A 16461-nucleotide genomic window follows, 5' to 3' on the forward strand; every position below is an offset into this window, starting at 1 on the left:
GCATAATATGTCTACATTTATAGCTACTAATGAATATATACTTAATTAAACATAGCCAATTTTAGCAGCAATGGGTTAATATTTTTCCCTTTTCAAAATCAAATAGATTGTGCATACCAGCTTTTAGGGAAAAGTTGGCTATTTGGGGGTTTCTACACTAAAATACAAGTTATAAATGCAGAAAAAAGATTAAACACTGACTCTAGTAGATGACACAAAATTGATATGCTGCCTTAATTTTAAGCAGCTGACTTTCAAAATCAAAGATGTGGCCTAAAACCCTCCTGCAATGTCAGTGGCATCAAATATTAACAGTTTTCTGAGGTTCCAAGTCTGAATGTTTGGTCCTTAAGTCATATTCACACATTAGCTGCCTTTAGCAGCTGTTTCATATTATAAGTTATATGAAAGTGTGTTGATGGTTGAGAGCTGAAGAAAATTATCATGTGAAAAAATGAATTGGATAGTTGATTTGGGGTTCTTTGTAACTTTTAATGACAATGTCTCTTTTAAAACATTTTTATTTGCTCACAAACAAACTAATATTTATAATAAGAACAGAAATGTTTTCTGTTCTGGAAAAATAATTATTGGCTTACTGAAAATATGTATGATCATATGCATCTTTTAACATCATAGTGTAGTTAAAAAAAAAAAAAACACCTTTGCAGTATAGGATTAAAAACTTAGTATGGCACTAAATTATTTGAATCAGAATTTTGAATTTTGGGTCAAAATAGACCTGAATGTGAATGGTAGATCTTGGGACAGAAGTCAAGAATATAAATTTGGGGATGGAGAGATGGCTTCGAAGTTGAGGTCTTTGCCTGTGAAGCCAAAGGAGTCAGATTTGATACCCCAGTACTTTTATAAGCCAGATGTACAAGATGACACATGCGTCTGGATTTTGCTGTGGCTAGAAGTCCTGTCACACCCATTCTCCCTCCCTCTCTCTCTCTCTCTCTCTCTCTCTCTCTCTCTCTCTCTCTCTCTCTCTCTCTCTCTCCACACACACACACACACACACACACACACACACACCCCTTTCTCAAATAAATAAATAAAAATAAAACATTAAAAAAGGTAGTGGTCTTACCCAGCAAACCCAAGGGCCTGGTTTCCATCTCAGTGTTGGATCAATCCTGAGTACTGAAACCAAATAAAACAAAGTCTTCCTGTAAACCAGATGTCGGGGTGACATATTCTCCCAGCGCTGCAGAAGTAAATGCAGTAGGATCAGAATTTGAAGATCATTCTCAGCTACATAGCTAATTCCCTAACAGTGTGAGATACATGAAACCCTGTCTAAAACATAATAAAAGAAAATAAAATTTAAAATACAAATTGATGGCTGCGCACATGGCTCAACAGTTAAATGGGCTTTCATTAAAAGGCCTGGAGTCCAGGTTCATTATCTCCAATCATCCACTTGAAGCAAGAACCAAAAAGTGGTGCAAGCATCTGCCATTTTATTTGCAATGGCAAGGTCCTGGTGTACCTATACCAATCCCCCCGACACATACAGAGATAATAAATAACATTTTTAAGTTGAGTAAATAAAAGATAAGTAAGTAATTTCTTAGCAAAATTACCCAAGAAAACAGACTTTTACATTAGGCAGCATGTGCTCTTAACTATTAAGCTATCTCGATAGCCCTGAATATTTACATTAAGAATCCAGATTAGGGGTGGATAGGCTTAGCAGTTAAGACACTTACCTGCAAAGCCTAAGGACCAAGGTTTGATTCCCCATTACCTATGTAAGCCAGATGCATAAGGGAACACATATGTCTGAAGTTCTTTTGCAGTGGCTGGAGGCCCTAGGTGCACCCATTCTCTCTTTCCCTTTCCTAAATAAATAAATAATTTTTTTTTAAAGAACATTAGTTCTGACTTCTCAGAACATTACTGGTAAGTAACCTGCATTCAACAGAATTGCTGAAGAGCTAGTTGAGTTGTTCTAAGAATATAGATTCTCCTGCCATTTTTTTTTCAAGTGTATTATTTTATTTTAGCCTTTAGAGGTAGGGTCTCACTTTAGCCTAGGCTGACCTGGAAATCACTATGTAGTCTTAGGCTTCCCTAATTCACAGTGATCCTCCTACCTTTGCTTCCTGAGTGTGGATTAAAAGTGTGAACCACCAGGCCTTTTCAAATGCTTTACTTATTTCCACTTAAAATATATATATATATATATATATATATATATATATATATATATATATATATATATATATATATTTGTTTTTTCTATTTATACTTGAGAGAAAGAAAGAGGGAGAGACAGAGAGAGAGAGAGAGAGAGAGAGAATTGGCACTGCAGGGCCTCCAGCCACTGCAAACGAACTCCATACATATGGGACCCCTGTGCATCTGGCTTATCTGGGTCCTGGAGAATCAAACTGGGATCCTTTGGCTTTGCCGGCAAGCACCTTAGTGCTAAGCCATAGCTCCAGCCCCTTTTCCACTTTTTAATGTTTATTATTATTATTACTATTATTATTACTAAACAAGATATTTCGTATGGATACATCATGTCTTGGGACCCCATATTCCCTCCTCCCTGCCCCCATTCCATTGGGTATGCTCCTCAGTAGGGTTTCAGGTATTCCCCACTGGATTGTAGATTGTGCATTGTTGGAGCAGTAGTCAATTATTCTTGGGGAAAAGGAATGACTATCTCAACCTGTGCCTTTTACAATCTTTTTGCCCCCTCTTCTGCAAAATCCCCTAAGCTGAGGTGGATGTTTTAAATATACTTTAGTATGAGCTCTTAGGATCCTCTGGATATTTACTTTGGTAGGTATTGAGTATCCTCAGGGTCTGTCTCCCACATGCTGGTGCTGATTATCAGGAACAGAATGGAAACTGGAAGCAGTACTCTTGCTTCTCTCCCCATTCCTCTGTGAATTCAGTTGTGGCCTGGATGACGTGTGAGGGGTAGTTTACCTCCTCAGGTCTTACTACATTCTGAGAAAGAAGAACAGATTCGCCATCAGAGAGTGAAGGCTCCAGCCATTTTAACACCATCCTCGCCACCCTCTCCCAAAGAAAAGACTGGGAAAAATGTCCTGTGTCATTATTCATGTGTGCCATGGCCACAGAACTGGACAGCAATAGGTATATCATTGGAATATGTCAGATCCATAGAGGAGTCAAAGAAATTTGTGGCTATAAATTGGCCTTTTTTAAAAAAATGGCTCTTGTTATCATAGTTTTAATTTTGTAGATAAAATCCTAGGAAATCTGAAAAGACATTTGCATTGCTAAAAGTCATGCAGAAATTAAGTTTCCAAGTGATTTCTCGAAATCACATCAGTAGTCTTGCCTAAGCAGCATGCTTTCTGGTTAGGTCTACTTCTTTCCATTAGGAAGCTAAAGAAGAAGACACAGGTACTGACAGGTATAATTCATAGACTGGTTTACTATTGAGAGAAAAATGTATATAATTACATTCTGTGAAATATTGTCATTTGCATTTAAAAGGGTTATAGGGAAAAGAAAGTTTGTTTGGAAAGGGAAACTGTCAGCATAAAGCTATAGGATGACTCATCTAAAACCGATAAGTTTAACTAAGTGTAAATGTTTTGTACTTTGGATATCAAAATAAAATAAATTTAAGGTAGAATGATGAAAAATAGTAAACTTGATGAATGAGATCTGGTATTCTTAAGTAGAAGAAAGCTTCATTGTATAAGAAAAAAAATGTAATAACATTTTCAAGAACCTGAATATAACAAACCCAAATGGCACAATCCAAGGAAATGCTCTCAGTCTCAAAATAAAATAAAGCAATGCAATTTAAGTAAGAGATGTTACTATTTCCCCTTCAGAGGTTCAAAATATTCAATCATTGTCATACTCAACATTACCCTAGCTGTGGGAAAAGTGGAGTTATTAAAATGCTAGTATTGTATTGCATTGTGTTATTTGTTTTACATACTTGCTACCTCTATCTACCACCTACAACTCAACAGGGCTCTGGTTATGCTTTTCAAGGATGGAGATTTTTCTTTCCTGCATCTGTAGCCCCCATGTGACTTACTTCAGCCATTTGGATGTGCTCACAGTGACAGGTGCCTCAACAAAGCAACAGCATAAAAAGTTATCATAAACCTGTGCCTCTTCCCTTTCTCTTCCACAGAAGAATAGTACATCATTGCTGGCACTACTGTTTCATCCTGTATCCCCAGATGAAGGAAGCACGCAGACAGGATTCATAAATGACACAACATTGAAAAGAAAAAAAAAAGCGAAATTAAGAAATCAGCAACAGGACTGGAGAGATGGCTTAGCAGTTAAGTTGTTTGCACATGAAGCCTTAGGATACAGGTTCAATTCTCCAGTATCCACATAAGCCAAATGCCCAAGGTGGTGCATGTGTTTGGAGTTCATTTGCAGTGGTAGGATTACCTGGCGTACCCATTCTCTCTCTCAAATAAGTAAATAAAATAAATTTTAAAAAAGAAATAAGCAATGGTTATTGACCCATGGAGATATTGATCCTGTAGTTTTACTGGGACATAGCCCAGTGAATGTGGATGCAAAAACTAGGAGTATAATTTATACAATATTTCTTAAGAACTACTTGAGTCAATACATACCAAATGCCTTAAAAATTAGTTGAGGTTATTGACTAACAATTATTTTCTATGATTAGATGTTCCAAGAGGTTCACTGATATGTATCTCTTAATAGTGAAAATTGGAAGCATGCCAATGGTTCAAATTCAGAGTATGAATAAATAAATTACACTGAATCCATAGTATGTACTATTATGGAGCCATTAAAACGGTGTTTATAAGTTGTATAGCAAATTCCTGCAAACTAAAATATTCCTTCTTGAAGACAGGAGGGAGGTTCAGGAGATTCAGGAGGCCAAGTCTGGGAAAACTAACTTAAAAGGTCATACAACCACTCCCCAAGGTTATAGAAGCAAGAAATTACTGTTGAGGGGCAGACTTGGATCAATGTGGTAAAGCAATTGAAACATTCCCTCCTGCAGGGAGTAAAGAAGCTCAGGAGACTCAGGAAGTCCACATGACTAGGGTAAAGATTGCAAGACCTTTCCCTCAATACTAAAGAATACTCAGTGGCACATGAAAGTACTTACTATATAATGTGAGGAAAGCAATAGGCAAGTCTGAAAACGAGAAACATAGGTTTGCTTTTAAATGCATAAAATGGTAGAAGTCAGGCAGAAACTTACATTTTGTAAGTGAGAATGAAATTTTTTATCGATATGGTCCTGGAAAATTCATACTTTGTTTTATAATCATGGAAAATGTTAATAAAAATTAAAAAAAAAAGAAAATTCATACTTTGAATCTGGTTCTAGTTATAGTTTATTTATTTATTTAGGGTGGAAGAGAGAAGAGTGGAGGGGGATCTGTGCAACAGGGCCTCTTGTCATTGGAAACAAATCCTAGACACATGTGCCACCATATGCATCTGAATTTTGTGGGTTCTGAAGATGTGAACCTGGGTCCTTAGGCTTCACAGGCAAGTGCTTTAACTGCTAAGTCATCTCTCCAGCCTTGTAGCTATAGTTTTAATCAGTACACACATAGTGTTTTACTATTAGACCATTGTGAGTATTATATGTTGTAATAGTCAGTGTTGAGATACCTTTACCATTAAGATTAAATTTTAATAGCTAGTAATTTCCTTATCATCCTTCTACAAAATTAAATCAAATCCCAAAATGAAATGTAAGCCATCTTATTTCATAATTATGATATTTTTAAATGATTTATTTTATTTATTTTAGAGAGAGGGAGGCAGAGAGAGAATGGGTGTGCCAGGTCCTCCAGACACTGCAAATGAACCTCAGGCACAGGCATCACGTTGTACATCTGGCTTACATGAGCACTGGGCAATTAAACCTGGGCCCTAAGGCTTTGCAGGCAACCATGTTAACTGCTAAACCATCACTCCAGCCCCATAATTCTAATATTTTAAAATACTGTATTTATTTATGAAATTGATAAAAATAGGCAGATAGAGATAGAAATGAGAGAAAGAGTGAGAGAATAGGCACACTAAGGCCTCTAGTCACTGAAAACACCTCCAGATGCCTGTGCTACTTTATGCATCTGGCTTTATATGAGTACTTGGGAATCAAACTGGGGTCCTTAGGCTTTGAATGCAAGTGTCTTAACCACTGAGCCATCTCTCCAGCCCCATACTTGTGTTTTTTTTTAATTAATTCATACAAAAATACTTATTTACCATCTGCTTGATTCTAAGAAGTGTAATAGGCAACTTAGAATAAGTAAAGAATGAAGATCTTTCTCTTCCCTTCTTCCTCAGCTTCCTGCCAAGTATAGTTAAGCATTCTTCTCTATACTCCACCTTATTTCATCTGCAAAGCAGCACTCCAGTTATCAGAGTAATTTTTATATATTTGTATGCATGTTTATTTTGTTGATGTCTTTACTTGTTTTATTTATTTACTTTTATAAGTCAACTCTTAGGTGTCCTAGGCTGACCTTGAATTTCCTATGCTGTTAAGGGTGGCCAGGACCTTCCGACCCTCTTAACTCTACCACTGGAGTGAAATGATTACAGGTGTTATGTCCCTACACCTATCCTATGAAGAGCTGGGCAATCAAACCCAAGCTTTCATGCAAGCTACTAGCAGAAGAACATCACCAGGCTCTGTGGCAGACATTAAACAGTCATCTTCACCTGTGGCTTTTCTCTGGCATTGGACTCCATTCTTTGAAGATGAAACAGGAGCTAGCTGCACTGGACTTTTTCCTCATAATTATCGATGAATTCATCAATTTTCTAACTCTTCACAGTGATTGACTTATATTACCTGTCAGTTTTCCTTTGGAAGTAACATTGCAGGGATGGAAAAATGTCACAACATTTTTAATATTTATTTATTTAGAGAGAGAGAGAAAGAGAGAGACAATAGGCATGCCAGGGCATCCAGCCACTGCAAATGAGCTCCAGATGCATGTTCCCCCTGTGCATCTGGCTTATGTGGGTCCTGGAGAATCGAACCTGGATCCTTTGGACAGCAAACACCTTAACCACTAAACCGTCTTTCCAGCCCAACTTTTAAGAGCACTTTCTATTCAAGCATGAGTACCTGATGAGGCCTAAGAGAGGGCTGGAGTTCAATCAATCCCCAGGACCTATATAAACAATGTGTGTCATCATGTAATCCTAATCCAGTAAGGAAGCAGAGATCTCAGACTCACTGAAACACACACACGCACTCCACTCTAGGATTAGTAAGAGACTTTGGCTCAAATAAGAAACTGGTAACACACTAACACATCTGCAGAGGCCCAAGGACTGTTACTGAAGCGGGACTTAGAATATTATAAGAGTCACAAGGAGAGTAGAACCAACCTGAAGCACAGCTTCCCCCATACACAGAGGCCCTAATTAACCCACAGTTAGGCCAATAACCTTACTGAGGAGGGTCCTCCAGACAAGAGGAATGGGGGGGGGACTATTAAAACCTATATTAAAAATTAATAAATAAAAATAGTAATTATCTTATTAGAAAAGAAAGGACAGAACACGAATAGAGTGGGACACCAGAATTCCACTTTAGTCTTAACAAAATACCACAGGCTAAGTGGCTTAGAAAGCAGAAATTCATTTTCCCACATTTCTAGAAGCTACATGAATGTAGGACAAATAGGTGTCTGCTTGGTCTGTAGACCTGTAGACTACTATCTTCTCCCTGTGCTTCCTCACTTCCTTTCCATGCGTGGCTTTACTTTCATGTTTGTAGCCTAATCACCATCTCTGTAAGGACACCTTTAAACATGTTATCATAAGGAAGCAATTCTGGCTTGGGGCAGAGGTAGGGCAAGATGGAAGTCTCATTGAGTTGTTTGAAAACATGAAGAGAACAGCTTTTGCTGGAATCTCACCCAAGTACAAGGGTAAGTAGAATGAATATCACTATGGTGGCCCTGCAGAAAGGTCATCCCCTGCACTTAGAAACAGGTTCCTCATAGTTCACACTTAAATTTAAACTCAAAAACAATGGAACTCTATTTTATCTGATTACAGATTAAACAATTAACCCACAATCTGATTTCATCTGCAAATTTGCTCAGCAAATCCTTTCTCCATAAAGTGTAGAAAAGAAAATTTCTAACCAGCATCCATTTGAATGAGGACTTTGAAAGCTTACACTTAAATGACTCCTGAAATCCTAGCCCTGGATAATTTCAATTTGCTTTGTGACCTTGAGAACTCATTTCTCTTCAATGAATGCCAGCTTGTGCACCTGTGAAACATCAGGATTGGACAGTCCCTGTGGTTCCCTGATGTCCCTGGAACAAAGAACAGGGTCAGCCTCAGCAGGGAGCCTACAGGAGCCGCGGTCTTAGCCCCTCCTCTGGGCCTCTGCAGACTTGCTGCACCACAACATGCACTCTGGTGACATATGCAGCAAGCCCGGCTTTCACAAATCCTCCACTGGCCCTGTTGTTAAGGTTGAAGCATCACTGGACTGGAGGAGATGAAAAGCTTCTCATGCTCTGCCGTCTGTGAAGTGTTGACATCTTCTGGTCTTTCAATTAGAAAAAAAAAAAAAAACAGCAGAAAGCCATCCTGCATTATCGGTGACAAGAAAACATGGCTTGGATGAATTACTTGGAAATGAATTTGCTTTTGGGAGGAGAGTCACCTGGTATAAGTAATGACTACCTATCCCCTGGGGAGAAAATCCTAGGGAGTGTTTCCTTTACCACCTGCAAAGGATACTGTGACAATATGGGAGAATTCTCTAGGTGCTAAGGGTTGAGAAAAGGCAGACTGGCAATGTCTTCATTAGGGACAGCTTGGTATGCATCATGCATCAAGCATACAAACAGAAGTGGTGTGTGATTTGGCCTCAGGAACAGAGTTCCCAATGATGTGAGAACTCCCATAAGTCACTATCCCTATATATGTTATATTTTCCTTTTAAAGATTTCCCTAAGAAGATTGTTTTTCAGAAAGTGGTGAATCAAAGTAGGCCCAAAGAAAGAAAAACTTCACTAAACTCAGGAGGTATTGTCTGTTCCATACGGTCCAGAGGGACCTACAGTTCCCCAGCAAACACATTCCTTCCAACTGGGGTGTGGGGAGAGGTGGGAGTCTGGGCACAGGCAGAAGCAAATAAGGGTGGGAGCTGGAGAACTGTTAGGGAGGAGGTAGAGGCAGGAAGGAACGCTTGCGCCATCTAGTGTCTCAGAAGGAAAGGCTCTTGTCTCCAACTGTACAGCTGAGAATGGCTGGCAAAAAAAGCTGCTTTTTTTTTTTTTTTGCTCCCTAAGAAAGCCTTTAATACGGTTTAATTGCTATTCCACAAGGATTTAAACAAACCCCAAGCTCCCCACCATGCATGAACACAAAGTGACAGTCTCGTAGAAATGACAGAGATTAGTGGACAGGAGGCTGCTCTTGGACCAAAGAACCTTCAAAGTACTAATTCTTTTTCATTCAAATGAGCTCTACTATTTACACATCGAATAATTCATTTCACCCCTTGAATTAACTTATATCCCAGAATTGGAGAATCATTCTATAGATTATAAAATATGGCCAGAAAAATAAGATCCAAGGTCACCTAGAACAAAAGACAAGTGTCTCAAAGTTGCCCTGGGCTTAACACCAAACCTGTGTTCTCTACAAGTTTTAAATCACTTTCTGAGAAGTTCCTCCTATGAAAACCACGAGTTCTTTTCTTCACATAGGAGAGCACGAACTACCCTGATACTTTACTGCTTCCAAATGCCAGAAGTTACCCCTTCCTTGCTTTTCACTGTGAGTCGTAAAGAAGAATGTGTTCTTTCACTTGAAGAGTTAGCAAATTAATTGAGCCATCAGTTTACAAGCTTAGGGACCCATGAGGAAATACATGATATGAAATTCCCTACCAAGTTGATTGGTATATGAATTACTTTCCTTGTGACAAAATATGTGACAGGAAGCAACTTCAGAGAAAAATAGTCTATTTGTGCTTACAGTTCAAGGGCTTATGGCCCATCTTAGTGAAGGCATGTGACAGGAGCATGAAGCAGCTGGTCAAATTAAGTTGACAGTAAATGCTGGTGCTCAGCTTGTTTTTTCCCTTTTATTTAGCCCAAGAATCCAGCCCATGGACTGACTGGTCTTTACACCTCCATTCACCTCATCTAGAGATTCCCTCACAAGAACACCCGGAGGCTTGTTTAGTAGTTGATTCTAAATCTTATCAAGTTGACAATCAGCATTTGTTAAGGTTATAACACATGGAAATGACCAAATTAAATTTCTCACAGACAAGAAAAAAGCAAGGTTCTCCACTAGAAAGAAAACAAATCTCTCAGTTGGGAAGTGCAGGTGCTCAAGTCAGCTCAGCCTCTCCAAGTGTGGCCCAGCCAGCACGCCAGGAAGCACTGTTGCAGAACGCCCAGGGCTCTCACTTTGTTGGGCATCTTCACACGCAATCTGTTTTCAATACAATCATGTAAAGCAGATTGCAGACTGTTTTCTCTTGAAACTTTTCAATGACTTTCCATTGCACTCTCACTAGATAAAAGATCCTTAACAAGACCCTTGGAAAAAGTTAACCAAGGCAATCCTAGCCATGACTCTTGCCATATTTAGCATCATTACCACTGCCCGCCTACCTACTTTTCTGACATTCTCCAAGTGAGCCAAGACAAATGATGACTTTGTGAATGCTTGCTTATTTTTCTCATAACAGAAGAAACATGTCCTTGAAGTGGGAGAGTTTCCATCAGATATGTTTGAATGTTATCCTCTTACCTACTAATACAGATATCTTCCTGTTCCTCTTCCAATGATCTGTCACATTATTCTTTCCCTTGATTTTCTCCTTTTTAATTTATATTAAAAATATGCTAAAGCCTTCCCATTTGACAATTCACTTGTGTATTTCTTTATATCACAACTATAATGTGGCCTAAAATATGTAGAGAGAGCTCATGTCATAGTTCCATATAAAACTTAAAATAGAGTATATAACAAATATTTTTTTTTAATTTTATAACCATGACTCAGTACAGGAATAGATTAGAATAAGTGTTCAGTTCTTCAGTGGATAATGGATGAGTACATGTTTTCATTTTCAGTAAGAAAAATGTGGAACAGCCAGGTGTGGTATCACACCCATTCAATCCCAGCACTTGGAAAGTAGATGGAGGAGGATTGCTGAGAGTTGGAAACCACACTGAGATTACATAGTGAATTCCAGGTCAGCCTGGGCTAGAGTGAGACCCTACCTTGAAATTTAATTAAAATGCATTTCACATCCAATCATTGGAAGAATATTATATAACATTTTAAATCCATTATAAGAGAATGCATTTATGTTATCATGCAATAAAGTTCTTTATATAGGACACAATGTCCTCCAAAACTAAAGAAAATGAGTACATTTATGTTAAAATTAAGACTGCTGCTTAATCAAAAGACATTATTGAAAAAGGGTGAGTTAAATAAAATATTTTTTTAAATTTTTTTGTTACTTTTCTTTATTTATTTGAGAGCAACAGACAGAGAGAGAAAGAGGGAGAGAGAGAGAGAGAGAAAGAGAGAGAGAGAGTGAGGGGGAAAGAATGGGCTCGCCAGGGCCTCCAGCCACTGCAAACAAAACTCCAAACACATGCACCCCCTTGTGCATCTAGCTAATGTGGGTCCTGGGGAAGTGAGCCTTGAACTGGGATCCTTAGGCTTCACAGGCAAACAACAACTAAGCCATCTCTCCAGCCCTAAAGAAAATATTTTTAACAAGCAACATTTTAAATAATATTTATGTAATTATGTATATACTTATTTTAAAGCAAGTGAGAAAGAAGATGGAGAGATGGAGGAAGAGGAGTGGGGAGAGAGAGAATGGTACGCCAGGGTCACTAGCCACTGCAACAAACTCCATATGCATGCATCACCTTGTGTATCTAGCTTAAATGGGTCCTGAGGAATTGAATCTGGGTCCTTTGGCTTTGTGGGCAAACACCTCAACTGGTAAGCCCTCAAGGAAATAATTTTAATGGTATATCTAATATTAAATTTTAGGATATAGAAAGAATAAATTGGTACCAGAACAAGGGTGAAGGATATAGGTACAGAGAACACTCAACTCCTACTAAAGCAGATATCCAGAGATACAAATGGTCCCAAGACCTCAGCACTGAAGTAGACCTAAAACGAACCTAGCATGGCTCTGGGAACTTTGTGGAAGAGTGGGCAGAAAGACTGTTAAAGCCACATGTTGAGACATTATGCACGGAGACATTGCCTCCTCCCCATAACTGATGGTTAACTCCACAAAGTACAATTCATATTCCCCAACGAGGAGGGTCCTTTTTGGGGGGCAGACAGGGAGAAGGCTAATGATGATACCAATATGTCTGTATATAACTGTGCTCATAACTAATAAAAAGTAATAAATTTTGATTATCTATGTGTGGTTCTCATCAATATATACATACATATTCATAACTGTGTGGGTTATTATGCATGTCTGGCTATATGTGCATGTATGTGGAGGCCAAAGAACAGAATTGGATGTTACCCTTAGATATTCTATCCAAGTATTTGTGAGACAAGGTCTGCCATGGGCTTTAAGCTCACCAATTTGGCTAGATGCCTTGACATATGTCTGCCTTTACCTTCCCTGCACTGGGATTATAGATACACAAAACCATGCAAAGCATTGTTATATATTTGGGCATTAGGAATTAAACTAAGGTCCTCAGACATGCAACACAAATACTTCATTGGCTCCCAAAAGTTTCTTATAGGACTGTTTTAAAACTTGAAATGAAATAGAAAACTAGGCAAGAGAAGATTCAGAAGCATTTTGAAAAACTCATTTTTAAGCACACATATGAATGAAACCATCTCAACTTCATAAGTAAGTAAATAAAAGTAAAACTGTGACTTATGGATATATACGTGTATAAATGTGGAGAAAAAGTGGACAATAACTAAGTTAATTGATTCAATTGATAGTTGATAGATAAAAATATATTTTATAAATTATTTATTTGACAAATTATTAACAATATTACTTTAAAAAGCATTAATTTATGCATTTATTTACCATATATTACATTTCATTATGTAGATCCATTTTATTTTATTAAATATTTATATATAAATTAATTACACATAGTTTGTAATCATTTACCATTTTATTATATGTGTATTTAATTTTGTTAGTCAACATATGTAACAAGCCTTTTTTTATGCAAGAGTGAGAGAGAGACAGAGAGAGACAAAGAGAGAGAGAGAGAGAGAATTGGTTTACTAGAGCCTCAGCCACTGCAATCAAACTCCAGATACATGTGCCCTTTGTGTTCATGTGCAGCCTTGCACTTGCTTCACCTTTGTGCATCTGCCTTATGTGGGACCTGGAGAGTTGGACATGGGCCATTAGGCTTCACAAGCAAATGCCTTACTCTCTAAGCCATCTTTTGAGCTCATCTGCTACATGTTGCTACATGCACAACATAGGGTAATATTTCAGAAAGAAAAAGAGCTACTGGAACATCCAACACTCTATCATGTAGGACTCTCTTCCTTTATGTATTATTTTAAACTAGCTCATTTCTCATCATATATATAGAATCCATGACTAGAAAAGCATGCGTTTTCACCTTTAAGTAGTCCAAATAAACTGCCAAAATGTTAGCGGTGACATATATATATATATTCCAAGTCACCCAAGGAATTGTTCAAATTGGGGAAAAAAATTACTCTGTAAAGAAGAACCAAGTATATATATACTGGAAAGCCTGATCATTTAGTGTCTCTTTCTCTTCTACCACTAAATGACCTATCTCAGGAAATTTGTACAGCTCAGGTCTTCAGAAAATAAAATTGTATGCAGTGGATTATACAAGAATGCTCTGAATTCTCATTAGATTAGGCTATGATATCCCAAATTACTGGGTCCCAAATCTTACCGTTATCAGAATTGCCTAGGGAGCTTGTTAAAAATATGCTCTCCAAAGTTACTCCTAGGTATACTGATTCTGAGCCCCCAGGGAACTGATAATAATTAGCAAGTTTCCTAAGTCATGCAAGAAGCAGAACATGGGGCTAAAAGAACACTTTCTGAATTATAAGATTTTTGTTGAGTTTTAACACACCTTTGTTGTGCAGAATTATTTAACTTTTTAAGCCCCTCCTTTGTCATTAGTAACTTAGAAATTTATCTTTCTTTTTGTATGTGGATGCATGTATGTGTGTGATGAGCGCGCACTTCTGTACATGTTAATATAGAGGCCACACTTTGACAAAGGTTGTCTTACTTATAACTATCTGCCAGATTTTCTTTCTCTTTTCAAATATATATTTATCTGAGAGAGAGAGAAAGGGAGAGAGGGAGACAGAAAGAGAGAGAGAGAGAGAGAGAGAGAACAGGTGAGCCAGGGCCCCTAGAATGAACTCCAGATCATGTGCCACCTTGTGCATCTGGCTTTACTTCTTAGGTACTGGGGAATCAAACCTGGATACTTAGGCTTTTCACACAAGCATCTAAACCCCTAAACCATCTCTCCAGACCTCACCTTATTTTCATGAAAAAGGGTCTCTGTTTCACTGAACCAGAGCATTTCAATTTGCCTAGATAATGTCTCCAGCAAATTTCAAGGGTTCTTTGATCTATGCCTCACCAGCAATAGGATTGTAGGTGTATATAACCATGCCCAGTGGGCGACGGGCATCTAACTCAAGCCCTCACACTTGAATGGCAAGAAGCTTACTTTGGAACCATCTTCTCAACCCCCAAGGGTTATCTGTTTTGTTTGTTTTTTGTTTGCTTTGAGTTTTAAATAAAATACTGATCCTACCTTTGTGTTTGACATGAAGTATTTTGTAATGTGTTCAGCACAAACACAGATGAACAAACATACTCTTAGAAACTATTTTTTGAAAGCACTTCAGTTCCCTCATTTATATAGGGGATATTAGCACAAAGAATAACAACAGTCATATCATAGCATGTGTTTTAGACACATGTCACTACCACTTGGGAGTATTTTATAATAGAGTGATGAATATATTTTGTTGAAGATAAATTAGGGAAATGTTAAAAACTGATTATATTACTATGATTTCAGACATAGTTAGGCTTAGATCTAGCATGGTGCCTTGTACACAAGAAGTATGCAAAAAGTAATGTTGAATAATGAGCACATGCATGATAATTGGAGCATATTTAGTCATATAATACCAACTCTTACATTTATCTGAAGATATTTAAGAAACAACATGCGTTGGTTAGTTTTGTATATAAAACCTAGGGGATGTTCATTTAAATTTGGATTTCAAGTAAACAAAAAATACTTTTTAGTATATGCCCATAATATCTGAGATATAAAAAACCTATCATTTATAAATTCAATTAAAAAGATTGATCTTTTCTGTTTTCTGTAGTAACCATAAAGAACAAAATAGTCTAACTGTAGATTAGGAAACCATTTAATGTGTCAGGGGTTATTATTTAAGCAGTAAAATCAGTGTTGTGTTAAGAAGAGATTGACTGCTGTATTATGTGAAAGAAAGAGGGAGTAGGAATTTACAGGAGGAAAGGAGAGAAAGAGAAACATGCAGAGACAGACACAAAGAAGACTATCATTAAGAATTTGTATTCCAGGGCTGGAGAGATGGCTTAGCGGTTAAGCGCTTGCTTGTGAAGCCTAAGGACCCCAGTTTGAGGCTTGATTCCCCAGGATCCACGTTAGCCAGATGCACAAAGGGGGACACATGTCTGGAGTTGTTTTGCAGTGGCTGGAGGCCCTGGCACGCCCATTCTCCCTTTCTCTCTCTCTCTTTCTCTATCTGCCTCTTTCTCTTTCTGTCGCTCTCAAATAAATAAACAAAAAGTAACAAACAATTTTAAAAAAAGAATTTTGTATTCCAATTTTATGTGGTAATGTAACACTGTTGAATTTTAGCCATTCTGATAGTCTTGGGACTTTTCATATCACAGAGCTTTCCCAGTTCTCATCCAATGCTTTGCTTTGCTGGTGACACTAACTGAAAGAGGCCTGTGTTTTAGCTAACAAGTGATTAGCCTTCATAAGAGATGTGTAAACAAACCACAGACTCATGAACTTTCTAATTGTTCTCACCTATTATTTGATCTAGGCTCATAATACTGCATAAATGACTCAAATGGTGCCTGGGAGATTAAAGGGATTATTTTAAGGTCTTTCTAGCGAACATGCATTTGTGTAAAATCACATATGTTCAAACATATTCTTGAGGAATATAAATAACAGATTAATAAGTTATTACTATGGAAGTAGAGATCCCTTACATAAGAGACAATGTTTAGGTTCTAATAAACTACAATGACTTTATTTGACATTACTTTGCAATTTTCCCACTTCCTGCCTTCCTAACCCCTATTTGCCCAGCTCTATTTTCTTTGTTTTACAAGGATTATATACATATACATATGCATATACATATATATGTGTG

The sequence above is a fragment of the Jaculus jaculus genome, chromosome 1 (assembly GCF_020740685.1).
Source record: "Jaculus jaculus isolate mJacJac1 chromosome 1, mJacJac1.mat.Y.cur, whole genome shotgun sequence".
Classification (NCBI taxonomy): Eukaryota; Metazoa; Chordata; class Mammalia; order Rodentia; family Dipodidae; genus Jaculus; species Jaculus jaculus.